Source organism: Rousettus aegyptiacus, unplaced genomic scaffold (assembly GCF_014176215.1).
Source record: "Rousettus aegyptiacus isolate mRouAeg1 unplaced genomic scaffold, mRouAeg1.p scaffold_m13_p_16, whole genome shotgun sequence".
NCBI lineage: Eukaryota > Metazoa > Chordata > Mammalia > Chiroptera > Pteropodidae > Rousettus > Rousettus aegyptiacus.
In genome coordinates this window covers 6,340,623-6,352,724 of record NW_023416291.1, presented here as the reverse complement: position 1 = coordinate 6,352,724, position 12,102 = coordinate 6,340,623, and positions in this window count along the sequence as shown.

Here is a 12,102-nt window from a genome sequence, read left to right as displayed (position 1 = left end):
TGCTAACAACCCCAACCTTGGTCCTCAAAACATCAACTTCAGGGAAAAAAAAAAAGAAAAGCACTATTTCCGATACAGTTTGGGCTCCCTTAATTTCATGCACTGTGACTTCAACAATTTCTCCATTTCTCATCGTATTTCTATAAAAGTAGCTTCATTTAAAAGCAGAGAAACCACATTTCATGCTCTTCAGTTTCATTAAAGTTATACAAAAGGATCCTCTCCTAATTAAACAGTTGTAGCAGATGAAAATATTGAAATGATGAATCTGAAAGGAAGCTAACACTGCATATTCTCCAGAATTTTTTATCGTGGCATGAAAAAAAGGAACTGAAAAAATTAAGATCTGAATCCCAAAATGAACTGTCACATATGTCATTATAAAAAAAAAAGAAATGATTTTTTTCAGGTAGCTCAGGTGACGCGAGGGAACCTGAGCACAACGGAATGTCCTCCGATCTGTCATTAGGATCAGCTCTGTGTGGATCCAAACAGGGCACCTGTTGGGGTAACAACGTCCATGTTGGGGTGTAATCAGAGATTCATGCTTATACACTCCCAGTGGCAGCTTATTCCGTGGACTCCCACGAGAGCGTTTCCATCATAATTCAGCCGAGTTGTAGAGTGTGCTAGTTAATGGGCACTTGAGATAAAGTGTTACCAAGAATAAGAGAGAGTGAAACTTAATGCGTTATTCCTCCCCTCCAGGACCTGCAAAATAAGCTTGCTTGATTGACAGGCTCCTCAGAGTGGAAAGAGTAATGACATGCTTCTCCGAGGCGCGGGAAGGAGACTGCGTTCGAGATGGCCTCCCCTGCAACACCGATGTGCAGAGCGAGCTTCCCAGAGTGAGGGCTGTTCGTTCTGATCTTGGGACTGACTTACTTAAGAGAGCTTGACTTCTCACCATGCAGATTCTCAACCGCTTACTGTGGTCTAAGAAGGAGCTTAGAAATCTCTAAATCGCGTATGAAGTTTTATGTTAATGAACTTGTGGCCTAACTAATCATTGCCTTTTTCTCTGCCTTGAATTATTTACAGGGTGTTCCTAAAAAGTGCTTTTCAACACCAGCTCTATAAAAACTCGTTAGTATTTTATTAAGATGTAAGTAGTTTTTACTTCTGATTTCTTTAATCCCTCTCGCTCTTAAAAACATTTGAAAGTTGAGTTCACGCAGCCATGATAATTAGTTATGCCTTGTTATCCATATTCTTCAGATTATTTGAATATTGCAGACTGTGATGTGAAGAAACACATGTTTTGTAGTGTGTGAGGGCATCCTATCTAAAGGGGCAGGAGGCATTGACATTAAGACCTTATAAACTTATTTTTGTATCTACAGATAGATTAGATATGTAAATATATGCATAGGTGTCTTATGTCTGTAAGTTGTAACTATAATAACAATTTATAATATGTGCTAATAAAATGTCTTGCTCTAACAGAATCTGAATATCGCGACAGTTTTCTGAGAGTTGAAAGTAAATATTGTGAGGAAGGGGTATTAGTTGAGAAAACCACCGCCCTGAACAAGTTCTAGACCGTGTGACTTAGACTCACACACCACATGAAAACAACACAATTAAAAAATATGACGAACACTTACTAGAAATTATCGTGTGCAAAGTTCTGTTCTTCATGCTTTAGAAACAAGTCTTTAAGTAGGTATCATTTCACAGGCCAAAAAGCTGAGGCTTAAAGAAACCAAGTCAAATATTCCAAAGCAGGGTGATTATATAGTTTATCATCTAAACCAGAACATTTCTGAGAGTGAAGGGAGGCACTCACTGAATAGGATGCTCAGACAGTAGGCACACAAAGAGCTGTCCCAGATAAACCAGGACATATGTCATTCTACCCAACAACGTGGTGCAGGTGAGATTCGAACCCACGCAGTCTAGCTCTGGAGCCTAGAATCCTAACCACTAAGCTACACTTAGCACGTTACTTCCTTTCTCAAGAAAATAGTAAGAAATAGGGAGAAACTGAAGTGGAAAGCATTGCAGTACGCGATACGCAAGTAGTCAAATGCAGAGAAATAAGAACGTTGCCCTGAGGCATGCAAACGACTAATTACTGGGACTAGTATCTTGCCGGGGAAGTGGGTTCTAAAGCCAACACACAACGTGAAAATTGAGTAGAGTCCAACTTTGCATTAAAAACCTTGCAAGGATCAACACCATAAGAAGCACCGGAAGAACTAATCCCAACTGTGGGAACAACAAATTTCCACTCATCACCTCTTGCTCTTTCTCTCTTCTGAAAGTCTGCGTAAGTTCGATTCTGGTGAGTTAAACGAGCATAACCTGAAATAGCACTAAATAGTTCTGAGTAGAGTAAAATCAGTGCCCTGAAAATATCAAGGAAAATGACCCTCCCCCCCCCAAAAAATGTTAAAAATAGATTAGATAACACTTACATAGGAGAATTCCATTTGAAGTGAGTATATGAAGGATAATAATAATTAATAATAATAATAATAATAACAGGCAAAGAATAGAGGTTAGGACGTATAGCTCTGAGAGAACAATGTGGAAAAAGACACTGGGATCTTCAAGATGCCTGTGCCTGAAACGTTAGACCCAGAAAAAGATATAGGTAAAGAGTAAAACATTAAAGAACTTTGAATGTCAGCTCAATGAGTTTGTTCTTCATTCTATAATCAGTGCGTGGCAACCGTGGGTGTGAGTCACAGCCACCCATGAAGCATTTTCTTATGAAAGCCATTATCTAGCATTTTGGAGCTAGTCATAAAAGGAACAAAAGTTCTGCCAGTAAAAAGTTGCTCCTGAAGCCTGGGGATGGTTTTGGTGGAAAGATATGGATTTGGGGTTTTCATAGTATGCCTTTTGGTGATGAGATTTTTTGGGGGGGGCTGGGGGTGGAAGTGTGAAGATCATCATGCACATATATAATCCTTTAAAAAGTTACGTACACGTAACAACCTATCTGCTCAGGACTCAGCTCGAAAGCATCTTTCCAGAGGGGAACATGGGCACCTACATGTTTAAAATGCTCCGAAGCTGAGTGTCATGGGCACGGAAGCCAGAAACAGCTGTTCTCAGCAATGGTGGGCCACTGCAGGCTTTTGTGATCTGATCTGTTTTAACAATTTTTTTTTCCTGGCAATCTTCTGTGAAGGAAAGAAAACTGAGGACTGGGGAGTGTTTAGAAAAATCGTGCAATCGTTTAAGGATGAGTGGCATCGAAAGTAGTTTCTAAATATAGACTGGCCAACATTCAATGCTGTTCTCTGTTACACATGCTCACTGGTAACGTAAAGTTTGAATAACAGAAGAAACTGCTAAATACAAATTATATAAGGACGAGAGGTAAAAAACTCTGCAAGCAAGAGAGTGCGTTGCTATACTCTGATATATGCTGCAATTTTCAATAGTCTTGACTTTAAATCCTACCTCTGCCCTTTATTAGCTATCTAACCCTGGACAAGATTCTGGATCTCTCTAAGTCTCCGATTCTCACCTGGAAAATGGAAGTTGTACCAGTCTTTGATACCAGGAACCTCTTTCAACAGCTATACACTTAGGGTTCCCAGAGTAATATAAACATAGGCAGAAGCCGATCTGACTCACAGATTCCTAGGACATTTTATGGTCTTGAATACTGGCTAGATGTCACATAAGGCACACACAGGCAGCTGCCACCAGGCTCAGACTGTGGACAATCTAAGCCAGACATAGGAAAGTACTGACTAAAAAAGCCAACGGGTTCTACCTCAGGATCAAACATTCAGTCCAGATGTGTTCATGGGAACTTACTTCCTTTTCCAAGACAAAAACTAGCTCAACTTCACACGTCACATTTCCTTCCCGGTGACGCGTATTCGTCCAGCCTTTAGAGCAGCTTCCCACCCACTTATGCAGGTAGCATGACCTAATCTAACTCTAACACCCCTTTCTTCTCACTGTTCTCATACTCTCTCTCTTAACCAAAGCAAGTTCTGAGTGATGGACAGACCTATATTCTGCAGGTTTCTCTTTCTTACCATGTAGCAAAGCAACCCACAGCAAGCCTGCCTTCCATAGCCTGAAACCAACTCAAGATTTTCCGTTCATTTCTGATACCTCCTTCTCATGATCCTCAGAGACAACTGCCTGACAAGACTGTTTTACATTTTAAAGAGAAAATAAATAAGTAAGTAAGTAAACAGTGGGGAAGGGAAGGAGAGAAAGAGAGGGAAGGAAGAAGGAAGGGAGAAAGAGGGAGGGAGGGAAGGAGGGAGGGAAGGAGAGAGAGAGGGAGAGAGGAAGGAAGGAAGGAAAGAAGGAAGGAAGGAAGGAAGGAAGGAAGGAAGGAAGGAAGGAAGGAAGGAAGGAAGGAAGGAAGACCCTAGCACAGAGGAGACACTGAACAAAGATTTATTAGCTTCAAGTTCAAATCCTGGCACTCTTTAGAATCTATAGGACATTTCTTCATTTACAAGCTACATAAATAACAAATGCTTTTAAGAATTGCTATAAGAATTAAGTAATAAAACAGGATAACATATCTGCGCATGTCGCTCACTTACAAAGGGCCTCTGTAAGCAGTGACTGCCTTCTTTGTAATTCCACTTATCCAAGGAAGCATAAAGCCATGGGAATGCGAACAGAATAAAAAAAAAGAAGTGAAGACCTGGTCAGAGGGCAGGCTCAAGGGCTAACGCGTCCGGTTCTGACCATGGCTCTCCCGGCTCTGTAACTTTAGGCAGGTTATTTAGCCTCTGCACTTTCATTGGTCAAAGGGAATGAGGGTGGTATGGGTCTCACACAAGCCGTTGCAGGATCAAACCAGATGATACATACCAGTGCTTAGGACAGGGCTTGGCACGTAAGGAGTGCTCAGTCAGCGTTAGCTAGTATTGCTACTTCGACAACTCTTCTTTAGACCTTGACAAAAAGAGTCAGTGGTGTGCAAGGCTCCTACGAGGCTTGCAAACATGCCATCTGCTGTGGCCTTTAGATTCTTCCACTTTCAGAGCTGAACCATAATCCCTCTTCATACTAGATTCCTAGGGCTGCCGTACCAATGTGCTACAAACTAGAACAGCTTACAACAACGAACGCCTTCTCGGACAGTTCGGGAGGCTAGAAGTCCAAAACCAAGGTGTCGGCAAAGCCGCGATCTGTTCTCCCGATACCTCCTGGCGATCCTTTGCGTCCCTTGGTTTGTAGCTGCATCACTCCGACCTCTGCCTCAGATTTCACATGACGAGCCTCTGTATCTTCACACGGCCTTCTCTCTGCATCTCTCCCCTCTCCTCTTCTTAAAATGCCACCCTATGGACCACTCTTAACTTGATTATTTCCACAAAGACTCTGTTTCCAAATTAGGTCACATCCTAAGTAGCGGGATGTTGGAACTCCAAAATATCCATTGGAGGGACATGATTCAAACCATGACGCTCTCATAATACATACTTGGAAGGAAATGTCATAATTCTTAACAAGGATTCTTTCAGTAGCATCCTCAAAAAGCTTCCGAATACTACATAAAAAGAAAACCTAAATAATTCTGCTACCATGAAAAGGACATTTAGTAACATGTCTTTGAACATGTGCTGTATTCACCCAAGCTGCTTAAAAGAGAAAAAAGGGTTTTGAAAAGTTTCTCTATTTTAAAAATGACAACAACTTTAAAAGCAAATATTGCTGCTAAATAACTAGTTACACAAAACCTCAAGAAATGAACAGCCTCTAAAACCTGATATGGAGAACACAATCTCAAGCGTGTGTGTGTGTGTGTGTGCGCGTGCGCGTGCGTGTGTGTGTGCGTGCGCTTGCTCACACACACACGGACACATATGCACATATATTATTTGCCTCTGTGTCTTTGGAAAGGATGGAAATGGTCTGAAATCAAGCAAAACAGATGGCTGAGTGGGTTTTGTGAATTTCATCTATCTCAAGGAAGTTTAGAAGTCACAGCAACACGTTTTTCAAGAAAAAGAAATCTGAGTTTTAAGTTTCTGCACTTTGTCCTGTCTACATCTACGTGGCTTTGAATATTTACTTGTGAGATCATCAAAGGTTAGACTCCAAGAAAGACTTAAAATCTAAATGAGCTTCTGTTCAGGATACTCTTCCTTATAAACCAGAAATACACGGGCACACTAACATAGCATACAGATGTGCCTTGCAGTACACTCTAGCTACAGTTCTGAAAGAATTTTGTAAAAATTGAAGAAAAACAGTTTTATGCTCACCGGAAGTGCTCATTGTTCTTAAAAGAATTCTATGTCTAAGGCTCTTTGAAGCAATGAATGCTCTGTGACTATTTCCACTGCGTAAGTGTAAATAATTGCTTTTCTTTACATGGAGAACTGCCCTGTGTGTGTGTTGGAAGAACTCCACACCATGTGGGGAACATATTAACGGGATAAGCCTCACCTCCCTTAAAAACATCTCATGTGCAAACACCGGATGAATTTCCTAAGACAGTAGTTTGCGATGACTTCTGGCTGTCATTAAAGGCCTTGAGAAGCATGTCCCCAGGCCTGCAAGAGCTTTGAATGCACTTAGTCATCCATTTTGATCTTTGGTTCCTTTAATCTTTTCTGCGTGGAATTCGGGTGCCTGAATCATTTCATATCTTTGTCTCTAGTATCCTTCGTGGTCCAACTGGCATTTTCTCCTTGCAGTTTTTTTTTTGTTTTTTGTTTTTTGTTTTTTTTTTTTTTTGACACTCACTGCCTACACCATGCCCTACCGGACCACATAGATAATAATTTTTCCATTTTGTGAATCTGCGGTGTTTATTACCTTTCATTTGACTTCTCCTAAATTCTTCCTCATAAAATAGTTATCATTTCACAAGTCTTAACGACGCACCGGTCTGATCATTTCTGAGAGTGATAATTTATAGTCTTTCATTGCGCCCACCCCAGTGCCCGAAATAAAGCCTACATTTATTGTTATTGGAGAACAGGTTTAATGTCAGACACACAGTCCATGCATGACACCACACTAGATGCCGCCTGAAATATGAATAAGATCCAGTCTCTCTCTCAAGCATGATCTGCTGGAGAGAAGGGGAAGACATAAGTAAACATAAGAAGGGAGACTCTGGGAAGGACGATAAGGAGGCTATAAACATGGGCGGGACGGGGGAGACAGGCGGACCAGATGGCTTGCCTCATTAAGGCTCAGGAGAGGCTTCCTGAAGAAGGTGGCTGTTGGAAGGGACTGTGAGAGGGAGTTAGAATTTTCGCAGGCAGCAGAGGAAGCCACTGAAGAGGCAGAGACCAGACTGAGCACCAGATCCCTTGGCAAGTTCCCCCACTGTGGTAGGGGCAGCGCTCGCAGCAGTGACAAACAGAGGAGGTAAACCAAAGGCTGGTTGGCACAGGAGTGTGTCAAGGACCTTTCCATCTAACTGAGGATGTACAAAGAAGTCAGTCATGGCCCTCTGCGTTCTTCACTTTGCAAACCAGCAGGGTTTGGGAAGAGACTTCTGCTTTGATGAGTAACACTGAGTTATTAATACTAGAATTACACTGTGCCTGAAATCCTAAATTAATTGAAAAGCAAAGCTTGTATTAACCAAACTCAGGAGCTTGCCCTGTCATTCCTCAAAGCCATTAATCAGAGCAAAGCGCCACAGAGAGGACCTGGCTTCCCACCAAACATTAGGAGATTTCGCCCGAATCTTTTTCAAGGCGGGGTGGAGGGGCGGGTGCTGAAAAGGAGGGAGGGAGAGAGAGAGGGGAAGTTTTCAGCTACCTATATTTGCCAAGAGGACGGATTGGCTCTGTGCAAATGTCTACTAAGCGCCTCATATATACCTGCATATAATTAGATAATTGATACTTTTCTCATCATTTAAACCAATGGCTCATTTCTAGGACGAAGCCATACATATCTGGCTGATAAAGATTTCTTGTCCACAAAGGCGAGGATCTAACCTTCATTCCATATTTTGCATTACAGATAACAACGCATTATATTCTCCATGATTCAAGGAGGAAAAGAGGAAAAGATTAAAAATATATTTTTTGTATGTGTACCATTTTTAATCACAAAAGGAAAGAGCACCAGTACATACAGTAAGTACGCACATTTTTATCAGACCAGTTACATGTATCTCAAACTAGATAGACATTGAGATTTCTAAAATTTACTTAGAAATCTTCATATCGATGATGGGAAAATCATCTTCGGGGACACGGTATGCATTTTTTACTGGTCAAGAGGCTTTCTTCGGTGCATTTTCCATGCTTGGTTTAGATCTCATTCCCAGTGTGTCCTCCTCAACTCAAGAGACTTACTTTCTTTGAATATGCACTGCTCATCTGAATTTTTTCTGATATTCAACCCCCAAACTTTTCTTTTCTCTCACCTGTTTCAGAATATATGCTCTAAAGGTGCCAAGTCACAGAAGCCCACACTCTAACTGCTGAGATTTGAAGGTGCTGTTGATTCCAGTTTTCTTTCTTTCTTTTTTTTTTTTTAATCCATTAGCTACATTCTCTTTCAGCCACAGAGGAACAGATGTTGAGCTTCTAATAAAAAGCATGAGTCTCGTAGGAAAACAGTATCTCCTTGTTCTAAAAGCCATATCAGAACAGAGCAAAGATTCTAATATTTGACTACATTTTGCTTAGGAAATGAAAATCTCATGGCTGCTTCTGTGTATGTTGGCTGATGTTTTTGTCTAAAATAAACTAGCGAGGCCTTCCTAATGTTGAAATACATACCCTCCTAACGGCAATAATAAACTGCGCCTCGTGCCAAACCTCAGCATTTCTCTTCCGTGATTAGTTTACTGTGCTTGTAAGGCCAAATATATGGAATGAGGTGGGATGTAGCAGTGAATAATCGTCCCTAAACCATGAGAAGTGTTCTCAGTTCATGCCATGCCATAGAAAAATAAAGTTTAAAGTGCAATCAGGTGCTTTGATAGAAAACCTCAGTTCTTTGATTACTTCTGAAGAGGTATATGCATTAATGTCAAATCACTTGATGTAAAAGCCTAGATTTTTCGATAAAAAGTAACTTTTATAGAACATTAGAATCAGATAGATAAGCAGTTAAATGTCTTTGTGCTTTGTAACTCTGGCCCCCCAGTGTGTCTTCTGATGAATATGGGAATGATTGAGAATCACATTTTGAAACTCACTAGAAATTGGCTAGAATTATGGATATTAGATCATTTTAAGGCAGTGGAGTCTACGTCAAAGAGTCAGAAAAAAACCCACGTTTAAGGCCCTTAGTATCTGATCTATGTTTTTGTCCCTCTTTACTTACCCCAGCACCCAACATAGTTGCCTTGCACAGAGTTAAAGCTCAAAAAATACATATTTTTTACACCGGAAAGAATGAGAGATGAAGAAATACAGATAGCATGTATGAAAAGCCCTTTGAAAAAATTTTGCTGTTTAAGCGAGTGGGGGCTGGAAGAAGGATCTGGGATCGAAGGAAGGATTGTCTTTTTTTCTTTTATGAATGCAAAACATCTTGCAATGGAAAACAACCAACCAAGACTTGGGCATGATATGTAGGAGGAATCAAAGGCTTGTGCCACGACTACTTGGGAGGTAAAAGGGACCCGAGGGCGGTTATCGATGCAGTACCCCGTGACTGGCTGAGTGCACAGTCACAGCTGTGTGGTGCATTGGGTCCCTTGCTGACACCAGAAAACGAGTCCACTATGAGAACTTGGCTTTGGCTACATGGCTGCAGGTAGCTGACCGCAAAGGAGCCACAGAGCTGGGAAGCAGAGGGCTCAGCAAGGTGGCCCCTGGGGGACAACGGCTCCGGTCCATACGCTTCACAGGTTTAGAGGGAATGCAGCCCTTCCTCCTCATAACCTCAAGGCTGAAATCTAGCTTAGTGACCCCCAAAGGCTCCAGCCTTTGGGACATACTTGGATCATGTAGCCAGGCTTTGAGATTTGGAGAGAAGGAAGCAGTTACAAGGCTGATTGGTATGGAGGAATGGCTGGGAGATATAGAGGCTATAGCTGTTATGTTGAAGCATTAAAAAAAAAAAAAATGAGGCTGGGGCATTGCTATTATAAATAGACTGATTCCCCTGGAGCAGTCGCTGCCACGTTATTCCAAAAGAATAGTTGTCAATGTAAAAGAAGAACCGAGCTTATTCTCCGCAACTTTCAAGAGTTAGGATTAGAACAGTGAGACGGAGTCCACTCAATATTAGAAAGAACTCGGCAAATGAGAAACTGTCAAGTGATATTCTTGAAGTGTTGAAGCAGGGAAATAAATATGCATATTAAGTTATCAATACATCTTAGATTCATTGTTTTCTACGGACAGGTGATGTTACCCACCTGTACACCTTTGTTCATACTTCACTCTTCAACACAACTTCATTGATTAATGGCAATTATAGCTCACACTCATTGCATGTCAGGCTCTGTTCTAAAGGCATTTGCATATCACTTCATTTAGTCCTCACAATAATCCTGTGATTATTATGTAATTATTATCCTTACTCTACAGACGCTTGCCCGAGGTCACCCAGAGAGTAACTGGGAGAACCAGGATTCAAACCCAGGCATTCTATTTCCAATGTTCATTCTTCTAAAGCCCTTCGAGTCTATTCCCTCTATTCTCCTACCCTTCCCTAACCTGCTCACCCCCATAACAATGGTTTTTAAACTTTAGTATGTTTCAGAGTAACCTGGAGACCGTGTTAAAATACAGACTGCTGAGCCCCACCTCCAAGGCTCTCATTTGGAAGGTCTGGGGTGGGGCCTGAGCCTCTGCATTTATGACAAATGCGCAGGTGCTGCTGCTGCTGCTGCCCCAAGAACCTCGCCCTGAGATCCCCTGTTCTGCAGAACCACTATCTGTGGAATGTACAACTAACCGAGAGCTTAGGAAGTGTCATCTATCGGGGTGAAGGCGATGCATTCCTATCAAAGAAATGCAATAATTCAGCCACTTACAGAACAAAGTTAATCTTCCTCTTGTGCAATTACCCAGGGCAGCTCACACCGGGATTGCGATCAGGATGCAGAATTCATCCGTCTCGTTGCTCTACCACTCCTTCGGCCATTTCTCTCTGCATGGTCAAAGTAAGGACTCCACCACACGTCGTCTCCCTCGAATGGGAGTGGGAAAGTACACCCAACAAATCAAGGTCTGGACCCAGAAGTGGCACGTGTCATTTTTACTCACGTTCCAATGGCAAGAATTAAGTCATCTGACCATAACAACTGCAAAGGGAACTTGGAAGTACTCTATTACACTCAGAAGTGGAACGTGGAGGGAATAAATTTGGTGGTTACTATGCAATCTCTACTACGAATACACTGCCTGTATTTCTAGTTTGTCCCTCCCGTGTGCATTTCCGCCCCCCTAACTGCACCGGCTACCACGTACGCGTTACGTTCTCACAGGGTCTAGAGCAGCCGGGACTTCCACACTGGAGAGACACAACAAATTTGATTAATTAAATTACCCAGAGTAAGGTATTTAACTTCCCTATAATTATTTAATCACCAAAGTATACTAATGATATCTGCCCTATCAATCTTCAAGACATCCTATAAAATATAATTATGGAACAATAAAAAATTATTTTAATAGCTCTTAGATTATGTCAGACAGTTCACTAAGCGCTGCACTTAAATCATTCATTTAATCATCATACAAACCCCGTTTCAGGTAAGGGAACTTCATTTTTTTCAGATCAGAAAAAGAGACCGTATAAAGATTAAATGATTGGTCCTAATCACTCAGCTATTAATTGGTAGAACTGAGTTTTCGACACGCAGAGATGTGACGCCACGTCTCATCTTTTAGCTACTGCTGAATCTTCAGAAATACAAACATGAAATGATAAATTACTTAATGTGAGGGCTGAGCGACCTTTCAAAGATGAGAAAGTTATTCACGGCATAACTACTTGGTTTGACGGTCCTCCCTAACTGTTCCCTGTATGAATTCCTATGAGTCTGGCTTGGAGGCATCTCACCTATTAGTTTCCAAACCTAGTTGAGTACCAGAACTACCTGAGGAAATTCTGAAACATAGCACTGCGTGGACCCGACCCAGACCCATAAATCAGCATCTCGGGGGAGAGGACGAGGCACCCACGGACGAACATACATTTTAATTGCACAGATCTAACCACTGG